Below are 23282 nucleotides of genomic sequence, written 5' to 3'. Positions count from 1 at the left end.
CAAAAAACTCGGGACATTTCTTTGCAGAGCTGGGATTTGAAAAAAAAAGCTCCATGGGTGAGCTGGTGGAATTTGGTGACTCTTCAGAATATCAGAGAGCGAAACGTGGAGTGATGGGTACAAACATGAATTGATGTCCCGGTTTATTTTTCGTGTGATTGGGTGGCGGTGAATGCAGTGCATAAATAGGGACAAACATTGGACTTTGCAAAAACTTGAGATAAAAGAAAGGAGCCCCTTGTCGAGGGGACTGCCTCCAGCACGCTGACACCCACCGTGTTACGGTACAAAAGGTGGACACCATGTGTGCCGCTGACTCGGGAGCCTCCGAGGTTGGTGTGCGATTCACCCGCTGGCTTGCTTTGCCCCCTTCCTGGTTTGATCAGAACTGGTGATGGTGAATGTGGGGGAGGGGAGGGGAGGGGGGGGGTTGTCATGGAAAGTTCTGTCGGAACTTTTAAAGTTATTTTCAAGGAAATCTGATTGCTTCGGTGGAGGATTCCTGCTGTCCAGCCAGCGTTTAAAACGGACTGACAAACGGGCACAGAGGCTGGGAAGTAGGATGTGGCTGGGCAAAGCAACTGGTGAAATTGAGTGGAAGGCATAAATACAGGAAGGAGGCGAGCGAGCAGGGCTTGTAGACAAGGAAGTGGCAATACTGGACAGAACTGGCCAAACAGGGAAACGCTGGGAAGGGCACGATGAACGGGGAATGAGGGATTTTGATTTAAAAAGTGATCGAAGAAATGGGGCAGCCTTAATAGGTTCCGGAGTCAGGAATTTCCACCACTGCTGCAGTGAATTGTGTGGTTGTAATTCGAGTTTAAAGGGGCTCGTTGAGAGTTTTAAGGGTTGCATCTGGGTGTAGAATTAGTTTCTTGATGATATGCTTATATGTTGATGGAGGTTTTTAATATTTCATATCACTTTGCCTCGGGCCACTTACAGTAGTCATTGCGTCAAAATATGGCATGCTTGTAGTGAGAACATCGAAGTGATCGAGCTCAAAGATTAAGGCTTGTATTGCTGTTGTATTGGGGATAGCTTTGTTACAGGGAAACGTCTCGGGTTTTTTGTCGGAATTGGGTTTGTGTAATTGAAAGAGGAAGTTGTAGCTCAGGGAGTTGCATTTAAACTTTGGAGTTTCAGTGGAATAGTTCAGATTTTTGTCTTGCTAATGGAGAACCGGGCGGAATTGGAATAGGGAAGGGAGAGTAAAAAAAATATGTATACGGACTCGTCTGTCATTGGGCAAGCATCTTTCAAATCGATTTTCCAGCAAGGATACAGTAATATATTTAAAGCAAAACAGTGGAGTGCATTTAAGTCGGCAAGAATAGTTGTGTCCGAGGAAGTAAATACTCGGAGGAAGTAGACTTGGTCATATTTAACTCGCACTGTACAGTGTTCATAACTTTGAAAATTTAAAACTGAGGCAAAAGCAAAATTCATCAACTATTTATGGTAAATAGCATGTCAGCAGAACTAAATTGCAAAGATTATTGTGCCGCAAGTATAGAAATTCAGCGAAAATAATGAGCTACACTTTAGATGGTACTGGGCGTCAGGGAGGAAAAAAAAACCTATTCACAAAAGTGCAACATCCTTCAAAACATGTTAGTAAATTCTTTAATCCACCCTCTGGAGGTTTCTCGTCCAGTACATGTTCATACCAGCAATTCCTCAGTGGTTATGTTAAACAGCATAGCCAAGGTTGGAGAGCATTTCCCTTTTTCAAAAAGGAAAATATGAACTAGAGTGGAGAGGAAATACTTGCAAAGTTGAATTGTTCTTCTGCTTTAATTTTTCATGGTTGGGAGCCAGGTTACACACAGAATTTAAAGACAATGTTGCTTGTATTAATCTGTCAAATTTTGTAAAAGTTCCACGCCTGGACGCTAGGGTGTGCCAAATCTTTTACGGAGCAAGAAGCGAAACATTTTTTTGCATCAAAGCCCTCTTGTTACTTGAAAAACAAATGCACGTCAGAGTAAGGATGACTGACATTTTGGTATAAGCTCTGAACACCAATTCGAATTTAACCATTTGTTTCAAGTGCTTTTCATTTCTGTTTTCGTTCTGTAAACTTGTCTTTATTTAATATTCAAAGTATTTGTTTTTTTTCTCTCAATAATTGAACTAAAGAGTAGTTAAATTGGAACCAAAGCATGAGAAAGAAGTATCTGTTCACGGTTTTTGTTTTATTGCTTAAATTAAACTGGTCTTAATTAGGTCCCACAACATGGTCAAAAATAACAAGGTCAAAGTAAATAAATCAGTTTGTTGATGTACAACAAAAATAAAACTTTGAGGTAAAATTATTCTAAGAAAATATTTTGGATTAAATTTTTAACTATTGTGGAGTAACTGTATAAGTTACAATATTAAACAAAATAGTACCCTCTGCAGTTTTCATTAACCTTAATAATTTGATTCGCAGGAATACAAATGAATGTACTGATAAGCAGTCATCATTCCAGTTGTTAATCTGGAAAATGGTACTTGGAAACTAGGCTTTGGTGGTCACTGTGCCAAACTTGAAAGCACTTCTTCCAACAAGTTTTTGAATTTACTCTTGGATGAATAGATTTACCAAAGAAATGAATGTGATGCATGCAAAACAATTAGATTCCAATTTTATTATTGTTTGGAGGCTTGGGAAAAGAAAAAAAAATCAAATAGAATATATTTTCTCAGCTAACAATGAACAATGTATCACTAAACATTTTTCTTTCTAATAACAAAATATACCCCTTGAGTTATAAAATGTCAAGGAAATGAAACAGGATAATCAGTAGGGAATCCACTATTATAACAGGCCAACAACACTGAGAGAAAGATTTTCTGGAATCATGATTTTAATCTGCCGTAAATTTAAATGATCAGCATATGTATGAACTGATTGTTGAAGATCGGCTTGTATAATATTTAACAAGTATAGAAAATATTGATTTATATAGAACATAGCATGGTCCAGTCCCTTCAGCTCATGATGCTGTGCCGACCTACAGAAACCTACTTCACAACAATCTAATCTTTCCCTACCTCACACGCTTAATCTTCTATTTTTCTCACATCCATGTGCCTATCTAAGAGTATTTGAATTATTAATATGTTGGCTCATTTATAGGCACTAAGTTGCTAGTTTTAAAATCTTCCTTCTTTATTTCAAATAACTCCATCTTTCTTTAACCTTTCTTTAACTCCATCTTTCCTTAACTCCATCTTTCCTTACCTCCATCTTTCCTTGCCTCCATCTTTCCTTGCCTCCATCTTTCCTTGCCTCCATCTTTCCTTGCCCCCATCTTTCCTTGCCCCCATCTTTCCTTGCCCCCATCTTTCCTTGCCCCCATCTTTCCTTGCCCCCATCTTTCCTTGCCCCCATCTTTCCTTGCCCCCATCTTTCCTTGCCCCCATCTTTCCTTGCCCCCATCTTTCCTTGCCCCCATCTTTCCTTGCCCCCATCTTTCCTTGCCCCCATCTTTCCTTGCCCCCATCTTTCCTTGCCCCCATCTTTCCTTGCCCCCATCTTTCCTTGCCCCCATCTTTCCTTGCCCCCATCTTTCCTTGCCCCCATCTTTCCTTGCCCCCATCTTTCCTTGCCCCCATCTTTCCTTGCCCCCATCTTTCCTTGCCCCCATCTTTCCTTGCCCCCATCTTTCCTTGCCCCCATCTTTCCTTGCCCCCATCTTTCCTTGCCCCCATCTTTCCTTGCCCCCATCTTTCCTTGCCCCCATCTTTCCTTGCCCCCATCTTTCCTTGCCCCCATCTTTCCTTGCCCCCATCTTTCCTTGCCCCCATCTTTCCTTGCCCCCATCTTTCCTTGCCCCCATCTTTCCTTGCCCCCATCTTTCCTTGCCCCCATCTTTCCTTGCCCCCATCTTTCCTTGCCCCCATCTTTCCTTGCCCCCATCTTTCCTTGCCCCCATCTTTCCTTGCCCCCATCTTTCCTTGCCCCCATCTTTCCTTGCCCCCATCTTTCCTTGCCCCCATCTTTCCTTGCCCCCATCTTTCCTTGCCCCCATCTTTCCTTGCCCCCATCTTTCCTTGCCCCCATCTTTCCTTGCCCCCATCTTTCCTTGCCCCCATCTTTCCTTGCCCCCATCTTTCCTTGCCCCCATCTTTCCTTGCCCCCATCTTTCCTTCACCTTTCCCTGTTTATTCAAATTTTACAAGTCTTCTATCTCTTGAAAACTACTCATTCACAGTTCAGGATACATGGGCATCTTTTTGCACCTTTGTCATTGGTCAAGGTTACAAGTGCTAGAGTTTTACATAATTTATTTATTCTCTGATATTTCTTAAAAATGCATAAATTAAACAAAAATAACTGTTACAGATCAAAAAGGATATGTTAGCAGTCAGAGTTACTCAACATATAAACAGGCCCTTCAAACCACCATGTCCATTATAATTTTTCTATCCTAATCCAATTTACCAGTGCTTGGGATGTTGTACTCCATTCACTAGCTTCTTATTCCTTTGCAAATCTTTGTATGAATGTAGAAGGGGGAATGATCATAAGACTGACATGGCTCTTTTATATAGTTGAAGTTAAATTGCAGCAAACAATGCTTTGAATTTATTGCATGCCTACTATGACTTGTAATATCATAAGTGGCTGGCTGAGTCAGAATCCTGATTACATTTTCATGTTAAATGTAACTCTCCTCCAGGGTTTTCACTGCTTCCTTTGCTGACAGTTCAGGGTATTCTTTTGGTTCGTTGCATTTGTTTCTGTGATAGTAAAATTGTAAGATGTGTGGTTTCACAGAATAATATAATGACATAGCAATGTCTCATTTGTGTGTAAACTAATATGCAGCATGGAGGTTGGAGTCTTCAAGGCAAGGCCAAGTGGTTTCATTTTACCTGCTTTGCATGTAGACATAATGGGTAAAGGATGAAAGCAATGCATTATTCTTTGGGTTCTTGCTCTTTATGTTTGGAATTCTCTAACCAGGGAAGTGGTTGAGGCTGCCTCATTAAACATATTTAAAATTCGGTTAGATAAATTTTTACATGTTAGAGGAATTAGGGGATATGGGGAGAAGGCAGGAAGGTGGAGTTAGGTCATAAATTAGATCAGCCATGATCGTATTGAATGGCGGAGCAAGCTCGATGGGCCATTTTTGGCCTACTCCTGTTCCTACTTCCTATGTTCCTATGATGCATGCTTTTTTGTTACAAGATGCATGCAAGTCGGAAAGAAACAGTTTAATAAAAAGGGAAGGTAAGGCTTGCATTTACAGAAAACATTTAAGAATGCTGCGAAGTGTGTTACAAATAACTGTAACAATTAAGGAATCGTGGTAACCAACAGAGTCTGGCAAACACCAGTGTGATAATGATAGATTGATCTATTTGAATTATGCTGGGGACAAGTATTGGTAGGGTCATGGGAGAATTCCACTGATGTTACCATCAAGTATTTTATTCATATTTATTGGTGCCACAAACATAATAGTCTGGTACAGATCCACAACATGAGATGTTACATACTCTGCTCATTTTTTGTTTGCAGCACTCTAGTAATTGGAAGCAGTTTGAGGAAAATTAGTCCAAGGTTTTTGTGAATTTGCTGGCATCAAATTAAATTTATTCAATATGCTGACTAGTATAGAACTGCAGATGTGATATCAAAGAATTTTAGATTTTGAAACCATCTAAATAATTCAAAAGAATAATTGTGAGTAAATAAACTTGTTTGGTACACCTTTTGACATTTCATTATAGTGGATGAAAGGGAGATGTACAGAAAAGAATTCTTCCCATAGCAACTACACAGCATCAAGACACATTGTGTTTGCTATGAAGGAGGCAAAAGGTTCAGGGAAGAGAGACAAAGCTCCCATTTACTCAAAGGAATATTCATGTCCAGGTCAACAAGAAGGTCTAGAGTCAACAAGCCAAGAAGGTCCTCTGTATATGAGGAAAAGATGGAAAGGGAAAGGTGGGAGGAAGCAGGGTGTATCTGACTGTGTCCTTGAACTTGCTTGGACCAATTGGCTGGAGATTTTGCTGTCATTTTCAAACTCTCACTGTTGTGGTCTGAAGACCTCACCTGCTTGAAAAGTACTGGAGCCCAAGAAAACCAAGGTGATCTGCCTCAGCCAGTGATGTTTGTGTTTACTGTGAAATCCTTTGAGAGGTTGGTTATGGAGCAAATCAGTTCTTGTCTCAGGAAGGACCTGGACACACTTCAATTTTCTTATTGTCATAACAGGTCAACAGTGGACACCATCTTGCTGGCCTTCCACTTTGCATTAGATCACCTGGATCTCAAGAACACTAATGTCAAGCTGTTCAATGATCTTGGTTTGGTGTTCAACACCATAATACCAACAAAACTAATAATTAAACTCTGGGTCTCTGTTTGTCTCTTTGCAACTCGATGCATAATTTCCTCATTGACGGACCAAAATCTGTGTGGTTTGGCAACATCACCTCCTCTTCACTGAACATCAATATGGGACATCTCAAGGCTGTGTAGTTAGTTCCCTGATCTATTTCCTCTATGCTCACAATTGCATAGCCAAGCTCAGCTCCAATATATACATTCACTGACAATGCCTCCATTGTTGACTGAATAATGGGAAGAGATAAGTCAGAATATGGGATGGAGATCAAGAATTTGATTGTATGGTGCTAGAGCAGCAATCATGCTCTCAAATCCAATTAGACCAAGGAGCTTATTGTGGACTTTTAGAAAGGAAGCTGAGGGAGTGGGTACCTGTATTCATTGACAGGACAGAAATGGAAAGTGTTAGTACATTGATGTTCCTGAGTTTCCATATTATAAGAGATCTTCTCCTGGAGCCAGCATATTGAATTGTGAAGAAGGGACATCAACACCTCCACTTTTAAAGAAATTTAACGAGATTTGGTATGTCTTCTAACATTCGATATTTTTTTTAAAACTCCACTGGTGTACCATGGAAAGTATACTGACTGGTGCCCAGGAACTCAAGACTGCAGAAAGTGACAAACCTAGATATTACCCAATTTATGACGAAGGTTAGAGTAGCCCATACTAAGAATTGTCTACTTTACTGAAAGGGCACATTTGTTTTCTTGCACTAACTGCAACTGTGGATATTTATTTATCTATCCTTGATATTTATTATCGCTTTTTATCTCAGTATTATGTGATAATTTAAATTTTTACTATTGTCATTGGTGTATCTTTTTTTAAATTTTTTTTTAAATTTTTTATTTTTCACACCATAAATCACATTAGCCATGATATACACTTTTTCTTTTTCACACATATACAGTGACTTTTTCTCCCCGCCCCTCCCTCCTCCCAAGCCACCCCCCCACCCCCCCCCTCTCATCCATTTTAGGTATACAATCTAGGTTGCATTAAACCAGTCAGACAATGTTGTCATTCAACAAAAATACACCAGAAATTCTACTGAGTCCATTCTTTTCTTTCCTTCTCCTTCCATCAACTTAGGTAATGTTTGTCCCCGGTAGGTTTTCGCTATTGTATTTAATGTAAGGCTCCCATACTTGTTCGAATATTTCAATATTATTTCTTAAACTATATGTTATTTTGTATCTTGCGTAACTGTTTGGCTGTAGCAAGTAAGAATTTCAAAGCATCTGTAATTGTAAAAATTGCAAGAAAAATAGATGGTTATTGGTGTGAGGTTTAGTTTGTTGTAGGTTTCTACTGATTGGCACCACATCTTGGACTGTAATGTTCTAAATATATAATGTTCTATGTCCTTGTGTATATGCAAATAAATTCACATTGAACAGTGGAAGGAATTGGCCACTGGTCAGACACATTAGGAAAAGGATATGGCAGGGAGTGGTGACTGTACTCGCAAAATGGAATAATGCTGAAGGAAGTTCTATGTCTCCACAAAATGTGTTAAGAGGATCTAATGTTTGAACATCCTCACAGGAATCTGCATTTTATGCTGATGTTCAAGTTCTTTAAGAAAGATGCTATTCAGCAAGAATCAGAGAAAACTAACTGGATTCATTTGTTCAATCATGTGCTATAATTAATGCTTGTTTTCCTCTATCTGACCATTGTTTAATGTTGGTGGTAGTGTTTGGGGAAAAATGGAGAGACACACTGGTCTTTCATTGAAGATTCCTTCAGATAGGAAGGTCTTTCTGCCAGGATGTTGTTTTTCAACTGTATCATCATTGTTTCCTTGATCTATTCAGACAAGAGTTGAGGCTGAATGTTGAGTTGAGACATTTTCTGGTAGCCTTGTGCTTCTGCAGCTCTTCAGACTCTACCTCATTGGTTGGAGGCACCAGGTCTCTGAGCTGCTCGTCTTCTTATACTAGCTGTTTTCACTGATTTACGGTGCTGCGTACTGCACAACAATGAAGGTTCCATACCTGATTGATGTGCACTGTAGCATATCCCCAGACTGATGCACTTTGAGGAGATTATTGACTTTTCCCAGTACAATCCTGTATGACTTTTGTATGTGGGCTCAGCTACTGTGATAGAAGAGTTGCTAGCCATGGGTGGATCTTGTTTTTCAGGATCCATCCTGTTGCTTTGTAGTGGCCACTAAAAATGCACAACAGTACAGTTTTCAGGATATGCTTTCCAGAAACACTGTATCCATTATGTGGGAATTCTTGGGATGCACAACATTCTGGATAAGCTTGCAGAAAGAATAGAATGCAAGTTTCACTGATGAAAGTGAGGAAATAACTTGGGAGGAAGATAAATGCTAGTCTAGAGAAATTGCATTAAATGGCCAAATTTTTGAGCTGTATAACCTATTTGTAATCCTCTGTTATTCTGAAGTCAGTGAACAAATTAATTTTGAACATTGAAACACTAAGTGAAACACTAAGCTGTGATTATAGTAAAAGCACAGAAATGCTGAAGGAACTCAACATACCTCGCAGCGTCCATAGGAGGAAAAGATATATAACCAACGTTTTGGACCTGAGCCCTTCATCAAGGTATGAGTAAAAAGCAGGCTGGCGCCTGAATTAAAAAGTTGGGAGAAGGAAAGAGAGCATGGAGAGGAGCACAGAACAGATAAAGGGTGATAATTGGACATCGGTAAGAGGATAGGATAGGAGAGGAAATTGTGAGAATTGATTGGGGAGGGGGGAAAACTAGAACTGAATGCAATAAGCAATAAATCCTGCCATTAACCATGTATTCTGCCTTCAAGTTTGTCCTTCCAAAATGCCCTTCTGGATTGAACTTCATCTGCTACTTCTCTGCCCAGTTCTGCATCCTGTTGTAATCTATGATAACCTTGTACAATCCACAACACTTTCAACTTCATGACATCTGCAACCTTATTGATCTACCCTTCCAAGTCATTTCTAAAAAAAATCATGAAGAACAGGGATCGTTGAAGAGATCCCTGCAGAATGCCAGAATCATTCCAGGCAGAATATGTTTAATCTTTACCACCCTCTGCCACTTGCAGGCAAGCCAATTATGAATCTGTTGTGTTGGGTTCAGACATGCTCGTTATATAAATGACCTTGAGCCTGGAGACGCGTTCGTAGCTTGCTTTATTTTATCATACACTTAGTGAACATCTACATGCGCAGGTTTTTCCCTGATAGTCTCTCTCCCTGTTCTCTCTCCAAGATGCGGAAGTCCTGCCCCATAATGTCATTGGCCTGCTCGATAATATCCCACCAATAGTGTTGCACCACATTCCCCCTTAATTAGCGTTCGAAGACCCCTTTTCAGTGCCTTTGCCTGCTACAGTTACCTTTACACATTCCGATACAAATACGCATGCAACATTTACAATACTTAAGTCTTTCCTTACTCTGAGTGTTTTACAGTATCTACAGATTCAGTCTCTGCAGTCTCTTCTCATTCAGACAGTCGGTAGAGTCTCTGGACCTGCCTTTGCAGGAGAGTCCATTTCCGGCCCGTTCTCTTGTTGCTTTTTACCTGGAGACTCTGGTATGGGAACTAGATGTTGGCGATTCTGTCTCAGTGTCCCTTGTGGTCCGCTAACCATCTTTGACCATGGGCTGTGGTGCATGGAAGTTACTGTATCTTGCTGTCTTGCATTGGAGATCCACACCTCATCTCCTGGTGCCAGCTTTTCCAGGTCACTTGTTCTGTGTCTCTCATTATATCACTTCGCATTCTTACACCTCTTCTCCCTCTTCTCATTCTGGAGTTGTAGCAGGTCTGGGAGTTCTGGCTGCAACCTCTCTGGAAGGGTTGGTAGAATTGAGCAAAGGTTATGTCCCATTAACAATTGGGCTGGACTGTAATCGTTGCTCAACGGTGTGGCTCTGTACGCCAATAGTGCACAGTAAGGGTCTTTTGCTTTCTTGAGCAGTTTGTACTGCTCGCTCTGCCTTGCCATTGCTTTGTGAATACTTAGGGATACTGGTCACAGGCTTGAACCCATAATCCACTGTGAAGGCTTTCATGTTTTGTTCAGAGAATTGCAGACTGTTGTCGCTTACTAACGTCTCTAGAATGCCTTGCCACGCAAACATTGATTTTAAAGGAACAATTACATCAGTAGTTCGTGTCAGGCTGAGTTGTGCTATTGCTATGAATTTTAAAAGTTTATTTATTTAATATTTCACTGTGAACTACTACAATAATAATATATTTAAATATATTATTTAAATATACACAATGACATTTTTCTCTTTTTCCTACCATTCTCCCCTCCCCTATAATATAAAGTAAAAGAAAAATAAGAAAAATAAATAAACAGTAAAATAATGCATAAGAAAGAGGTTGTGTCATTTAAAATTTTATATTTAAGAATTTTTATATTTGTTTATTATTTTATGAGGTGGAGGTTTGAACTTGGTGGTTTCTAGCATACTCTATGTATGGTTTCCAAATTTGCTCAAATAAAGTACATTTGTCCCTTAGATTGTAGGTAATCTTTTCTAATGGAATACACTTATTCATTGTTGTATTTTTAAGGTTGTTTCTGTTTTCCAAGTTGTCATTATGAATTTTTTTGCTGCTGCGAGCGCAATCAGAATAAATCTTTTTTGAGTTTTGTCTAATTTTAAGCTGTCTTTTATGTTGTTTAACAGGAAGATTTCTGGATCTTTTGGTATCTTATTGTTTGTAATTTTATTTAATATTAAATTTAAATCTTCCCAAAATTTTTAAACTTTTGTACATGTCCAAATTGCGTGTAATATTGTTCCAATCTCTTGTTTACAACGGAAGCATCTGTCTGACATTGTTGGATTCCATTTTTTAAAACTTTGGTGGTGTCACGTATAATCTATGTAGCCAATTATATTGTATTATACGAAATCGTATATTTATTGTATTATTAATGGTTCCTGTGCATAGTTTCTCCCATGCTTCGTTCTTTATTTGTATATTTAAATCTTTTTCCCAACCTTGTTTGGGTTTAAATTTTGTTTCATCATTTTCCTTGTATTGCAATTTTCTGTACATATTTGTAATAAACTTTTTCACTATCGCTGTGTCTGTAATTAAATATTCATAGCAGCTATCTTCAGGTCATCTTAAGCTTGTTCCCATTTTTTTCTTTTAAATACGCTTTTAACTGATAGTATGAAAATATTGTGCTATGTGATATTCAGTATTTGTCTTTTAAGTGTTAATAAATTATTTTCCAAAAAGCAATCTTTTATTCTTTTAATTCCTTTTCTCACCCATTCTCTTAAAAAAATAAATTTTCTATTGTAGAAGGAATTGATGGGTTTTATGTTAGTAGCATTTTTGGTAATTGATAATTTATTATCTGTCGTTCCAGATGTATTTTCTTTCATGTTTTTAGTATATGATGTAATATTGGTAAGTTGTTGTGTTGTACCAGTTTTTCATACCATTTATCCTAATTTATATCATTCTATCTTGACCCAGTCTGGTTTTTCTCCGGTCTGATAAAATTCTGATAGGTATCTTAGTTATGCTGGTCTATAATCATTTTTGAAATTTGGTAATTGTAGTCTTCCTTGCTTATACATCTGTGTTAATATTTCTAAAGCTACTCTTGATTTTTTTTACCCATCCATCAAAAAATTCTTATTAATTTGTTCAGTTTCTTAAAAAAACATTTCTGTCAAGGGAATCGGTAATGTTTGAAATAGATATTGTATCTGTGGAAATATATTCATTTTGATGCAGTTTATTCTTCCCATTAAAATTATTGGTAATTTTTTCCATTTTCTAAATCTTGTATTTTTTTAAATAATGGTTGGTAGTTTAATTTGTATAAATGATTTAAATGTTACCCATCTTGATACCGAGTTAGCGTAAAGCCTGTGATTGTCATTTAAAAGGGAATCTTGAAGATAAGTCCACCACTAATAAGTATATGTTCTCTCCAAGAGTGAATAAGTCTGCGCCGAGTTTTTGCCATGGCCTGTCAGGGAATTTACTCAGCATCAAGCAGTTCTCTTACGTTTGTCCTTTCTTGGATGCACTCTGCATTTCAAAACAATCTCGCTTATTTGATTACTTAGACCTGACCACCACACTGTTTGATTGGCATGTTCCTGGTACTTTACAACCCCCTGGTGGCCCTGTGTATTTTCTCCAGCACCTTGTTCTGCATGTTAGCTGGAATAACTAATCTTGTACCATGCAGGAGTAGTCCATTGAGCACACTCAGAACCGCCCTCTCTTGCCAGTAGTGTTTGACTGGTGCTTGTAAGTGGTTTCTGACTGGCCAGTCTCCAGTGCAATATTTCATGAGCTGCGTGCACACACTGTCAGCACATAGTTGTCCTCAGAGCTCTGTCAGATATCTGTTGCTTGTTGGGAGGTTTTCCCTCACTGTCTCTACATAAATATTGGTGTCCTCCATGAGGTCTTTGTCAGCACTTGTGGTTCCAACTTGTAGTGGGGAGTGAGAGTATATCTGCAGTTGTGAGATTCTTGCCAGGTGTGTGAGAGATCGTGTGCAAGTATCTCATCAACCTCAGTATCTGTGGCAGCAGCAAATCCAGCGCTTGACCACCTAGCAAACTTGTAAGTGGTTTGTGCTCTGTCTCCAACTCAAAATGTATTCCCAAAATAAGATCGTTGAATCCCTCACAAGCCCAAATCAGTGCCAATGCCTCTATTTTCAGCTGTCGCTGATATTTTCAGTTGCCTATTTGGATCATACAACTGAAGTATCGGTGTGGATGATAGCTCTCCCTTGAGGTTACTAAATGTCCTCTGTCGCTTATGTCCCGAGCTCCACTGATTTTTCTTGAACAACAGGTCTCTCAGTGGTTTGTCCTTTTCAGCCAGGTTTGGTATGAACTTCCCTCATTGGCTCACCATACCGAGGAAACTTCTGAGCTCACTAATGTTTGTCAGCTCCTTCATGTTCTGTGCACAGCTGTTGTCTGGGTCTCATGCCATCTGCTGAGATGATGTACCCCAGAAATTTCACCTGCCTCCTTCCAAACTCACACTTTGCCATGTTGAAAATGCTCATTTTAGGACTGCATGGACCCTCAAGTCGTGTTGGTCCTTCGTGGTCCCCCAAATGAGGATATCGTCCTTGTGGCAGACTACTCCTTCCAGGCCTGCAATAACCTCGGACACTGTTCCGTTCTGGAAGAGTTTGGGGGCAGAGGAGATACCAAAGGGTAGGTGGTTGAAATAGTAATGCCTGAATAGTGTGATAAGTGTCATATAGAGAGCTGATTCTTTGGACAAAGGAATTTGCCAGAATCTAATGTTCATGTTCAACTTAGTAAAATATTGAGCATGCCTAGGATTGATCCACCAAAGAAAGTATAAACTTTTCTCTTCACACTTTTCTCTTCAAGGGTGTCAAGTCCATACAAATCTGAACATCATCTTTATTCTTTTTCGGTGCTACCACCATGCTACAACACCATTCTGTAGGCTCCTCTATGCGGCTGATAACTCCAAGCTTCTCCATTTTTTCAAGTTCTCTCTTCACTTTGCCCATGAGTGGCAATGGGACCCTTCGAGGCACCTTCAGCGAAAATGATTTCACATTAGGCTTCTGTATTAGCCTGAGTCCATTGCAAAGTTTGATGTATGCCTTCCTGACTGTCTCCTGGTCTAGGACATCCAATCTGGCCACTAGCTGGAGTCTCACCGAAACTGGTCTGCTCAACAGCGCCACTTGTAAGTCTCTCACCACATACACTACTTCTGTGGTGCTCCTCTCTCTGTATGAGAGTGTTTCTTTTGCCGATCCCAGAACAATCTGTGCTTTTCCTAGCTTGCCATCTCCAGGTATAATTCTTTTGAACACCTGCTCAGGAATGGCTGTAACATTGGCCCCTGTGCCGATTTTGAAGGTCACTTTGCTGCCTCTTGCGTTAATGTCACCATCCAGGGCTCCTTGTCTGATGCTATTTCTTTGAGGAACAATCCATCCATTTATCTGCTACCTCATTCACCATGCGGATTGACCTACAGTCTTATCCATAGAGTCCTTGTTTGCCACAGTTTTGACATTCTGCACATCTGGCTGTGCATTGAAATGCTGGGTGGAACGGTAGTTTTCTGCACTTGGGGCATGTCTTGCTCTCTACTTTGCCCCGCGTCATTGTTTTTACTTTTTGCAGTCCTGGCGTCTGCCCTTTGCCTTTAAACTTCTGCTGTCTTCCTCCCTTAAGTTGCACTGTGTCTACTGTTAGTTTGCTTGCACACATATCTCGTAAGTTGGTTTGCTGCTGCTTTATCGCCTCTGACTGTCCAGCCATTGTGCCCTCTTTCATGAGGGTGAGATCTTTGTCGAGTTGCATCCTCTCCGACAGTGACGAACCTCTACTACTAGTCTGTCGTGTGAAAGGTCGTCACGCAGATCCCCATGTTCGCATTTCTCTGCTGGTGCATACAAGGCTGGAATGAACATGTTTACTGTTTCTGCAGGCTGCTGTACTCTCTTGTTAAATTTTGCCCATTCGTAAATTACGTTTTTCTTGGGCATGAAATAATAATCGAACCCTCTCCATACTGCATCATACTGCTGCCACTGCATGCCTGTTATCATAACACGTCGTCAGCCTTGTCCCCCATGCAGTATACCAGCATATTCACCTGGTTAACTTCAGAAGAATTATTGAAATTACTTGCCAGTCTGAAGTGCTCTAATCTCCTTATCCACTTGTCCCACTCCTGTGGCTTTGAGAAATTGAAGGGTTTATTGTGAAAGTCACCATTAGAGGAGCTGTCACTCCCAATCGGGGTGCTTCCATGTGTTCAGGCCCGTCCTCCATCTTAGCTCACCTCTTTCACAGCCTATTCTTCTCTCTGTGGCTCAAAGCTCCACTTCTGACACCACGTCAAGTTGGGTTCAGACATGCTCATTATAAAAATGACCTTGAGCCTGGAGTAGTGTTTGGAGCTTGCTTTATTTTACCATACACTTAGAGAATATCTACATGTGCAGGCTTTTCTCTGCTAGTCCTGAGCACCTTTCTCCAAGATACGCAAGTCCTGCCCGTGATGTCATCTGCCTGCTCGATGTCCTACCAATAGTGTTACACCACAAAATCCATGCAGCCAATGTTTCTTAGGTCTCATGACTTTCGGAATGAGCCTACCAAGGGGTACCTTGTCCAACACCTTACTAAAATCCATATATACTATGTCTACTGCCTTTTACTTCAGGAATAAAATGCCTGCTGACCACTGTGAAGCAGCATTGATCAGAAAATTAAGAGACATTAAAAAGTTAAGAGCAAAATATTGCTGTGATCACCCAGAAAACCCATTGTTGTGAGGTAATTTTGAGTCTATGTCACCTTGTCTTCCAGGGAGAAAGCAGGACAGGCTTTGGTGTGTGTTTGGGGGTGGGAGAAGCCAAAGAGCTTTCTGAATACATTTGTGATGACGTACATGGAAAATCTGAGCACTTCAATGGATTCCTCATAATTGAAATCAGGATACGATTTGATGTTTCTGAAAACTCTGGAAATATACTCCTCTGAGAAGCCCTATCTTTACTCTCAAAATTTAATTAATTGTTATGTAATAAAACTATCATATTCAACAAAATTACTTTTGTCTGCTGTAAGGCAGACAGATTCGCCATCAGCAGAAATTGCCTGAAGTGCCTCTTACAGTCAGAGAAAGAGTATATCCCAATGTCCTGACCCATCCTCAGTGGCTATAAAAATGCCTTCAGTAATGCAGTACTACTGTCATTGTCACTGCTGAGGCATACCTGGATGTGGAAAGGTCACTAAGTACCCTGCAGTTAATAATGAAGTTTCCTGCTCATTCTTCTGTTGTCAGCAGAGAGTCCCTTTAAATGGTAAGAAAAGAGACAAACCAGATGGTTATGGTTGTTGCCATCAATCCTTGCAGCCTAAGACTGCACTCCAGCACCTTAACGTAACATGTCAATTACATTTTATTATAATGACAGTCAGGATACTCATTAAAATCAAAAAGTTCAATTTCATTTGTAACTTCTCCTCAACTGACAAAGTTTATGTCTCCAATAATGCTGTAGGACATGCATTGGGGTTTTATGAGTGCTTTTAATGAGAGTTTAAAGTGGCATGAAGAATCTGATTGGAGAGTAAGGAGGAGAAACAGATCTGGAGATGTACATTAAAAATATTGCAAACAAAATAAATTGGCAATGAAAACCAGGGCAATCATCAAAGAAGGTCAGAGTACTTAAAAATGATAAAAGGTCAAATATGCAATAAATACGCAGTGCATCTTCAAGAACACAAATGAATGAATATATACAAGGCTGTTGATGGATATTATCTCGTACATGACAGAAAAATAGCTGCAGGGTATTAAAAGCTGAGAACTAGATATTTTAATGTTTTCATTGTTGATAAAGGACAGGTTAAAAGGGTGAAAATGATTTTGGCTAATTCTGTTAAAAAGGGATAGCACGTGGATAGTTGTTATAAAGGATCTTGGTTTTAGGAGATTGTAGTTTGGGTGGCACTAAAAAGCAAAGGGGAGCAGCAAATATTGGCTTTGAGAGGATATAAATAAACTAAATGATGATAAGTGGAGCACAACGTGGAAAATTGAGGTTATCCACTTCAGCGGGAAAAGAAATGGAGCAATTTTTAAATGTTAAGGTGTTGCATAATATTATGACTTGGGTGCAATATACAGAAAGCAACAGGCAATCATGAAGATAAATAGTATTTTGACCTTTACTGCAAGAACATCTGAGATACAAAAATATGTTATTAAAATTATATATGGCCTTGGGAAAACTATACTTGGAGTATGTGTGTATGAAGTTGGACTATGTAGCGAAAGAGGATATATCTGCTGTAGAGAAAGTGTACTAAATATTTACAAGATTAGTTATGGAGATTGACAAATCCCTCATTAAGGGAAGAAATTGAATTGACTACTTCTTTGTTCCAAGGTCGTTTGGAACTGAAATTAGACTTTTTTTTCATTCAGAACATGGTGAACCTTAAGAAACCCCTATCCTGGAGAGCTATGGATGTTCAGTTATTGATTGCATTTCAAACAGTCTAGTAGATTTCTGGTTATTAAAGGATATGGGAGAGGGCAGAAAAATGATGTTGAGGTCGAAGATCAGCTATGATTTTGTTCAATGGTGGAACAGGCTTGAGGAGCTGAATATCCCTCTTGTTTCATATGTTCTTGCACCTTGTAAGACTTGTCAAGTTTATGGACAATTATGTAACATGTGAGAATAAACTCCAGTTTTATTTATACAGTAAAACTCCTGGTCCCTGGCACTTATGAGGATTGGTAGATGCTGGATAAGCAAGTTTTCCGGTTGCTTGAGACTCCCTCTTACAATGCCTAACTAATACACCTGTATTAAGAATAAATAGTTTAAAAGATAGAAATACTGTACTTAGACTGAACAAACTTCACTTGAATTAATTTTTAAACTTTATTTATAAATTTTACTTTATTTTCAGCTCATTCTTTGAAAACATTTACCACTGCATCTGCTGGTTCCTCCCCTTCCGTGAAGCTGCCCGAAAGACAAACAGTAGCATCATAATTAACCCCCCACCAAGTTTACAGATAAAGCTTAATAATATACTAATAAAGATAAAGACTCTTACTAAGCTGGGATAAGGAGACACTTTAAGAAAGTCACTTCAATGGTGAGTGGCATCATCCAGCTTTTCATTTTGGGCAATGCCATTTTATTCAAACACAACACTATTCAAATAGCTACTCGGAGCAAAGCACGACCAAGGCTCACTGCTGGCTGAATATTTACTCCTCTCTTTACCTAAGGTTTGTATGCTACTTCAGAGAACATTTACAATTTTAAACTTTATTTAGGATGGAGATGAGAAAACATTTTTTTACCCAGAGAAGTGTGAATCTGTGGAATGCTCTGCCACAGAGGGTGGTAGAGGCAGATTAGCTGATTATGTTCAAAAGAGAGTTAGATAAGACTCTAGTGGGCAAAGGAGTTGAGGGTTATGGGGATAAGGCTGGAAAGGGGTACTGATAGTAGTGATCAGCCATGATCTGTAAAATGGCGGTGCTGGCTCGACGGGCCGAAGGGCCTACTCCAGCTCCTATTGTCTATTGTAAACTTTATTTATTCTTACTTCTTTTTTTTAAAATTTATTTATTTTCCTCTATTTTTTTGGCCAGTTGATTGAATTCCAAATAACGGGGTTTTACTGTATTAGTATTTCCTTTCATGTATCCTCATCTAATCATGTTGATGTTACAAACAAGAAAGCACACCAGATTCAAGTTTCTTGGAAGTTTGAGTAAATTTGACATGTCCCCAAGTTCTCTTACCTACTTGACTGGGCACCGTATAAAGTATCCTGTCTGGATGCACCAGAGCATGGTACTCTATTGCTCTGCTCAAGACTGCAAGAAACATAGCTCAGGCCATCTCAAAAAACAATCTCTGACCTATCAACTCTGTCAAGAACTCTTACTGTCTTGGAGAGCTTCGAAAATATTAAAGGACTCACCCCACCATGGTTACATTCTCTTCTCCCACATCTCATCTGCTTTTGGGTAGAAGATGCATTTGCTTGGAAACACAAGCCTCCAGATTCAAGGACATTTTTTCCCTAATATTATCAGACTCTTGAATGGATCCCACACTGGCAAAAGATGATGCTTCTGCACTGTTTTATATCAATACTTTGCTCTGTTCCTTATGTGGTCTTTTGTACTTTCTCCATTCTCTGCATTATTTAATTATTACCTCACTGTCCTTGCTATTATTTATTTATATATTTTGTTATTATTGTATCAACTTGTGTGAAAGCTGGATTGCTTGGATAACCCACAAATTTAACCACCTTGTTGCATTTTGGTACATGTGACAAATAATTCAATTTAAAAATGCTGTTATAGTATTTTTCCCCGCCCACATCAATAAAGAGGATCTCCCAGTGCCCAACCATTTCAATTCTGTGCCCCACTCTCATGCTGACATGTCTACCCATGTCCTTGTGTACTGCTAAACCAAGGCTACCTGTAAATTGGAGGAGTAACACCTAATATTCCATCTGGGAACTCTCCAACTGGAATCCCTATTCCTCTGTCTTTCATCCAGATCTCTACCCCATTACTCTCTTTTCACAGACTTATCCCTCGTCCCCTGTTTACTGTTATGCCCTCCCTCCCTTATCCACCTATTACATCTTGCCTCTGTCTACACATTTTGCTCATGCCCAAATCATTGGTTATGGATCTTTAATCTTTGCTATATAATTACACTATTTGACCTGTTGAATTTCTTCAGCATTGTGTTTGTACTTCAATCACAGTATCTACAGACTTTTGTCATTACTACTCTCTTTGTTATAGTTATTACCAGGTTGCTGTTATGAATCTTTGTGTCTGATCATACTGCCAATGAAGTTCCAAAATGAAGTTCAAACTGCAGGACGAATAAGTAAAAGGAGACAGAGCGCAGAGTTGGGATGCAGTGCTGTTCTATATTCACCAGTGGCTTGGAATGGGATATCATGAACAAGCTGTGAATTGCCAGCATCTATTATTTTTAATCTAACTTTGATGTAACTGGCTATAGCTCTCATCTCAATTCAGGTTGGAGAAGTGTCCTTGACTTCTGCTTTTCATCAATAAATTGTTTACTGCATGATTTATGATCTAGGTAGTATTCCAGAGGATGGATAAAGCAACTACTTCAATGACAACAAGAAAATAATTAGTTTCTTTAATGAGGGATCAAGAGAGAAATTTGGAAAAGAGAGAGAGATTTCTTGTATTATAAAAAATACTGTTGAATGGTGTCCTCATTTTGCTTCTGATGCATTTAGGCAGGTGTTTCTCTGATCCTTGGATATGTTCTATTGAGTGACCTCGTCTCATATCTTGCGATATGCATACCTTTTGAATGTAAGGCATTATTCGAAAATGATGATGACTTTATTGTACATTGTACAAGGTGTCAATCACCCAGCCAATATTGGATCAAGTTCACCATCACATCTCAGATCCCTTGTATCTTAACCTTCTGGACCAGCCTATCATGTAGGCCTATTGGGGGGGGGGGGGGGGGGGGGGGGGGAGGGGAATATGTTCTTGAACCTAGAGGTGTGAATTTTCAGCCTTCTACATCTTCTGCCCAAAGGTAGCAGAGAGAAGAGGTTGTGACTGGGATAGTGGAGGTCTTTTACTATGCCTTCTTGAGGCAGTGTCTCACATTGATGTCTGCAGTGCATGGGAGATCAGTGCCTATGATGGACCTGGCTGTGTTTACTGTCTTTTGCAGCTTTTTGTGTTTCTGAGCAGTTGAATTTCTAAATCAGGTTGCAATGTAACCAGCTAGTATTCTTATCACAGTGCATCTGTAGAAGTTTAATGAAGTATGTGATGACATGCCAAATCTACTCAGACTCAGTAGGAAGTCGAGGCATTGGTGTGCCTCCTTCACGGTTGGTTCCATGTGCTAGTTCTTCTGAAATATGGACTCCCTGGAACTTGAAAGTTCTAACTCTCTCCACCTCCTTCCCATGAATGAAGCAGGTAATGCTTTGTCCTCTCCTTGCTAAAATCAATAATTAGCTCATTGGTCTTGGTGATATTGAGAGCAAGACTGTTGTTCTGGCACCACCCGACCAAGTTCTCTGTTTCCAGCCTGTGCAGATTCTCAATGGTTAAAATTCTGTCACCAAGAATTAACCAACTTCAGAAATGGGTGAGGAATTACATGCACCTCATTCACATGAGATAACAGATTTCCTTCCCTGGACATGTCAATTAGATAAGTTTTGATACAATCAGTGAAATGTACAGCACAGATACGAGCCCATGTCAGTTGTGATGCTTAGTTACATTCATTTAATTTGTCATTTCTCTGCTGCTTTTCATACATCTGTCCAAATGCCTTTTAAACATTGTAATTGTATCTCTTCTCTTCCTCCTGTGTCAAAATCTCCAAATATTCACAAAACTGGAAAAACATACCCATGGATTTCCTTTGAAGTTCTCCCTTCTCACGTGTGCGCTCTGGTTCTAGACTTCCTGGGGGGAAAAAATATTCTATTAATCCTATCTATGCTCATCATTATCTTGTAAACCTTGATAAGGTCACTCGTCAGATTTCTCTGTTCCAGTGAGAATAAACTCAGCTTATGCAATCTCTTAACCACAGTCCTTCATTCCAGACATCATCCTCGTGAACCTCTTTTGCAATTTTTCTATTGATACCACCTCCTTCCTGTAGTGTGGTGACTAGAACTGACCACAATAGTCCAAGTGTGGTCTCACCAGTAGTTTTGTATAACTGTAACATAATGTTTCCGACTCTTACTCAGTCTCTACTTGTGTATTTATATATACCAAATATATTTTTTGCTACCTTATTTGACTGTGCCTCTGCTTTCAGGGAGTTATGGATGCATTCCAAAGTGCTTCTATACATCACTGTTCGTAAGGTCCCTGCTATATACTCTGTATTGTCCAAATAGAATTTGACTTGCTAAAGTGCAGTACCTTGCACTATCTCAATTAAATTCCATCTGCCACCGCTGCTCCAACATTCTTCTGATTTATATTCCACTGTATCTTTAAACAATCTTCTTTACTAATTGGACTTCACCAATTTTTGTCATCTATTTACTTATAATAGGCCCAACATTCTCATCCTCATTCATAGATATTGAAAACAGTAAGGGTCACAGCACAGATCCCTTCCATACACCATGTGTTACATAACTCCAGTAAGAAAAAAACACACTTCCATCAGTACCCTCTCCTTTCTATCACTCAGCCAATTTTGCATCCAGTTTGCCATCACATCTCAGATCCCTTTTACCTTAACCATCTGGACCTGCCTACTATGTGGACGTTGTTAAAAGCAGATACAATCAAGTAGTTTCTTGATCACAGTCAGTGGATTTTAATCCACTTTGCTCAAAACCTTGCATACCATGGCATTTTGAATATCTATCCAAATATTTCTTAAATACTTCAATGTACCTCCTCAGATAATGCCTATCAAAGACAAACAAAGTCAACCTTTTCAATCTCTCCTCAGAGTTGAAATGTTCCCACTGAGGCAACTTCCTGGTGAATTTGATTTGTCTTTGTTCTGCCCAACTCTCCAACTTATGAATATATTCTTAAATGGAATTTTACTGTCCTTTCTATTAAACAACAGAAACAATTTTTGAATGGAATGCTAGAAATTGGTGAGGAAAAGAAAATGTCCTGTCCATGTAACAATTGGGGGAAAAAAATGAGAGATGTATATTAACAGGTGATATGTCTTGCTCCTAGCCAAACTGATGGTCAAAGCTGCACAAGATTATAAGAATATAGAGCCTGTTGCATGAGCAAACTTCCCAATATAAATACTGGAGAATTGCCAAAAATCTGTTTCTCTATTCGATTCCACAAGGAACTGCAAACATTTCTCAGCAAGCTCTGGACCAATACTTTCTGATTCAATTCTTGCAAAACAGAATGAACACTTATCAACTACTCTGGGAGAATTAATGTCAGCTTAACATTCAGTTTGCTACATTGTCCGCAAGGGCAAAATCCACCCTGACCTGGAAAGAATGGCCCCCCTTTTCACAGTTGTCTTCCATTGATCAATGTGGTTTATAGTGTGAAAAATAAAAAAAATAAAAAAAAAATAGCTGCAGGTAGCAAATCGAGCCAGGCACTTCTGCCTGGGGTGTCAGCTCTTATCACAGAAGTAGCATTTTTCAGGAGTTCGCCCTTTTCTTTCCTTCGGGGTTCCAGCACTCCTGGATGTTTCCTTTTCAGTTTCTAGCATTTCACTGAATTGCATGGCACTTCTCAGTGTTTTGGCTAGAGTGACTGCCCGGTCATAGGTTAAGGGCTCCGTCTCCAGCAGCCTCTGTCGGATGTAACTGGAGTCGATCCCGTT

General features: G+C 39.5%; 1 protein-coding gene across 7 annotated transcripts in view; it reads left to right on the top strand.

The window, feature by feature from the left end:
• Window positions 1-23282, top strand: part of LOC138760836 (KH domain-containing RNA-binding protein QKI) — a 628685-nt gene that overhangs the window by 665 nt on the left and 604738 nt on the right. The window contains exon 1 of one of the 7 annotated variants that reach the window (XM_069932037.1): window positions 311-332. The exons of the other annotated variants lie outside the window; for them this stretch is intronic. The gene's annotated coding sequence lies outside the window, so the exon portion shown is untranslated. Of the gene's footprint in view, window positions 1-310; window positions 333-23282 lie in introns of those variants that run through there. 7 annotated transcript variants of the gene reach the window in all.

This window comes from Narcine bancroftii, chromosome 4 (genome assembly GCF_036971445.1).
Source record: "Narcine bancroftii isolate sNarBan1 chromosome 4, sNarBan1.hap1, whole genome shotgun sequence".
NCBI classification, from domain to species: domain Eukaryota; kingdom Metazoa; phylum Chordata; class Chondrichthyes; order Torpediniformes; family Narcinidae; genus Narcine; species Narcine bancroftii.
Note: the sequence above shows the minus strand (reverse complement) of the source record. Positions and strands in the feature narration are given on the sequence as shown.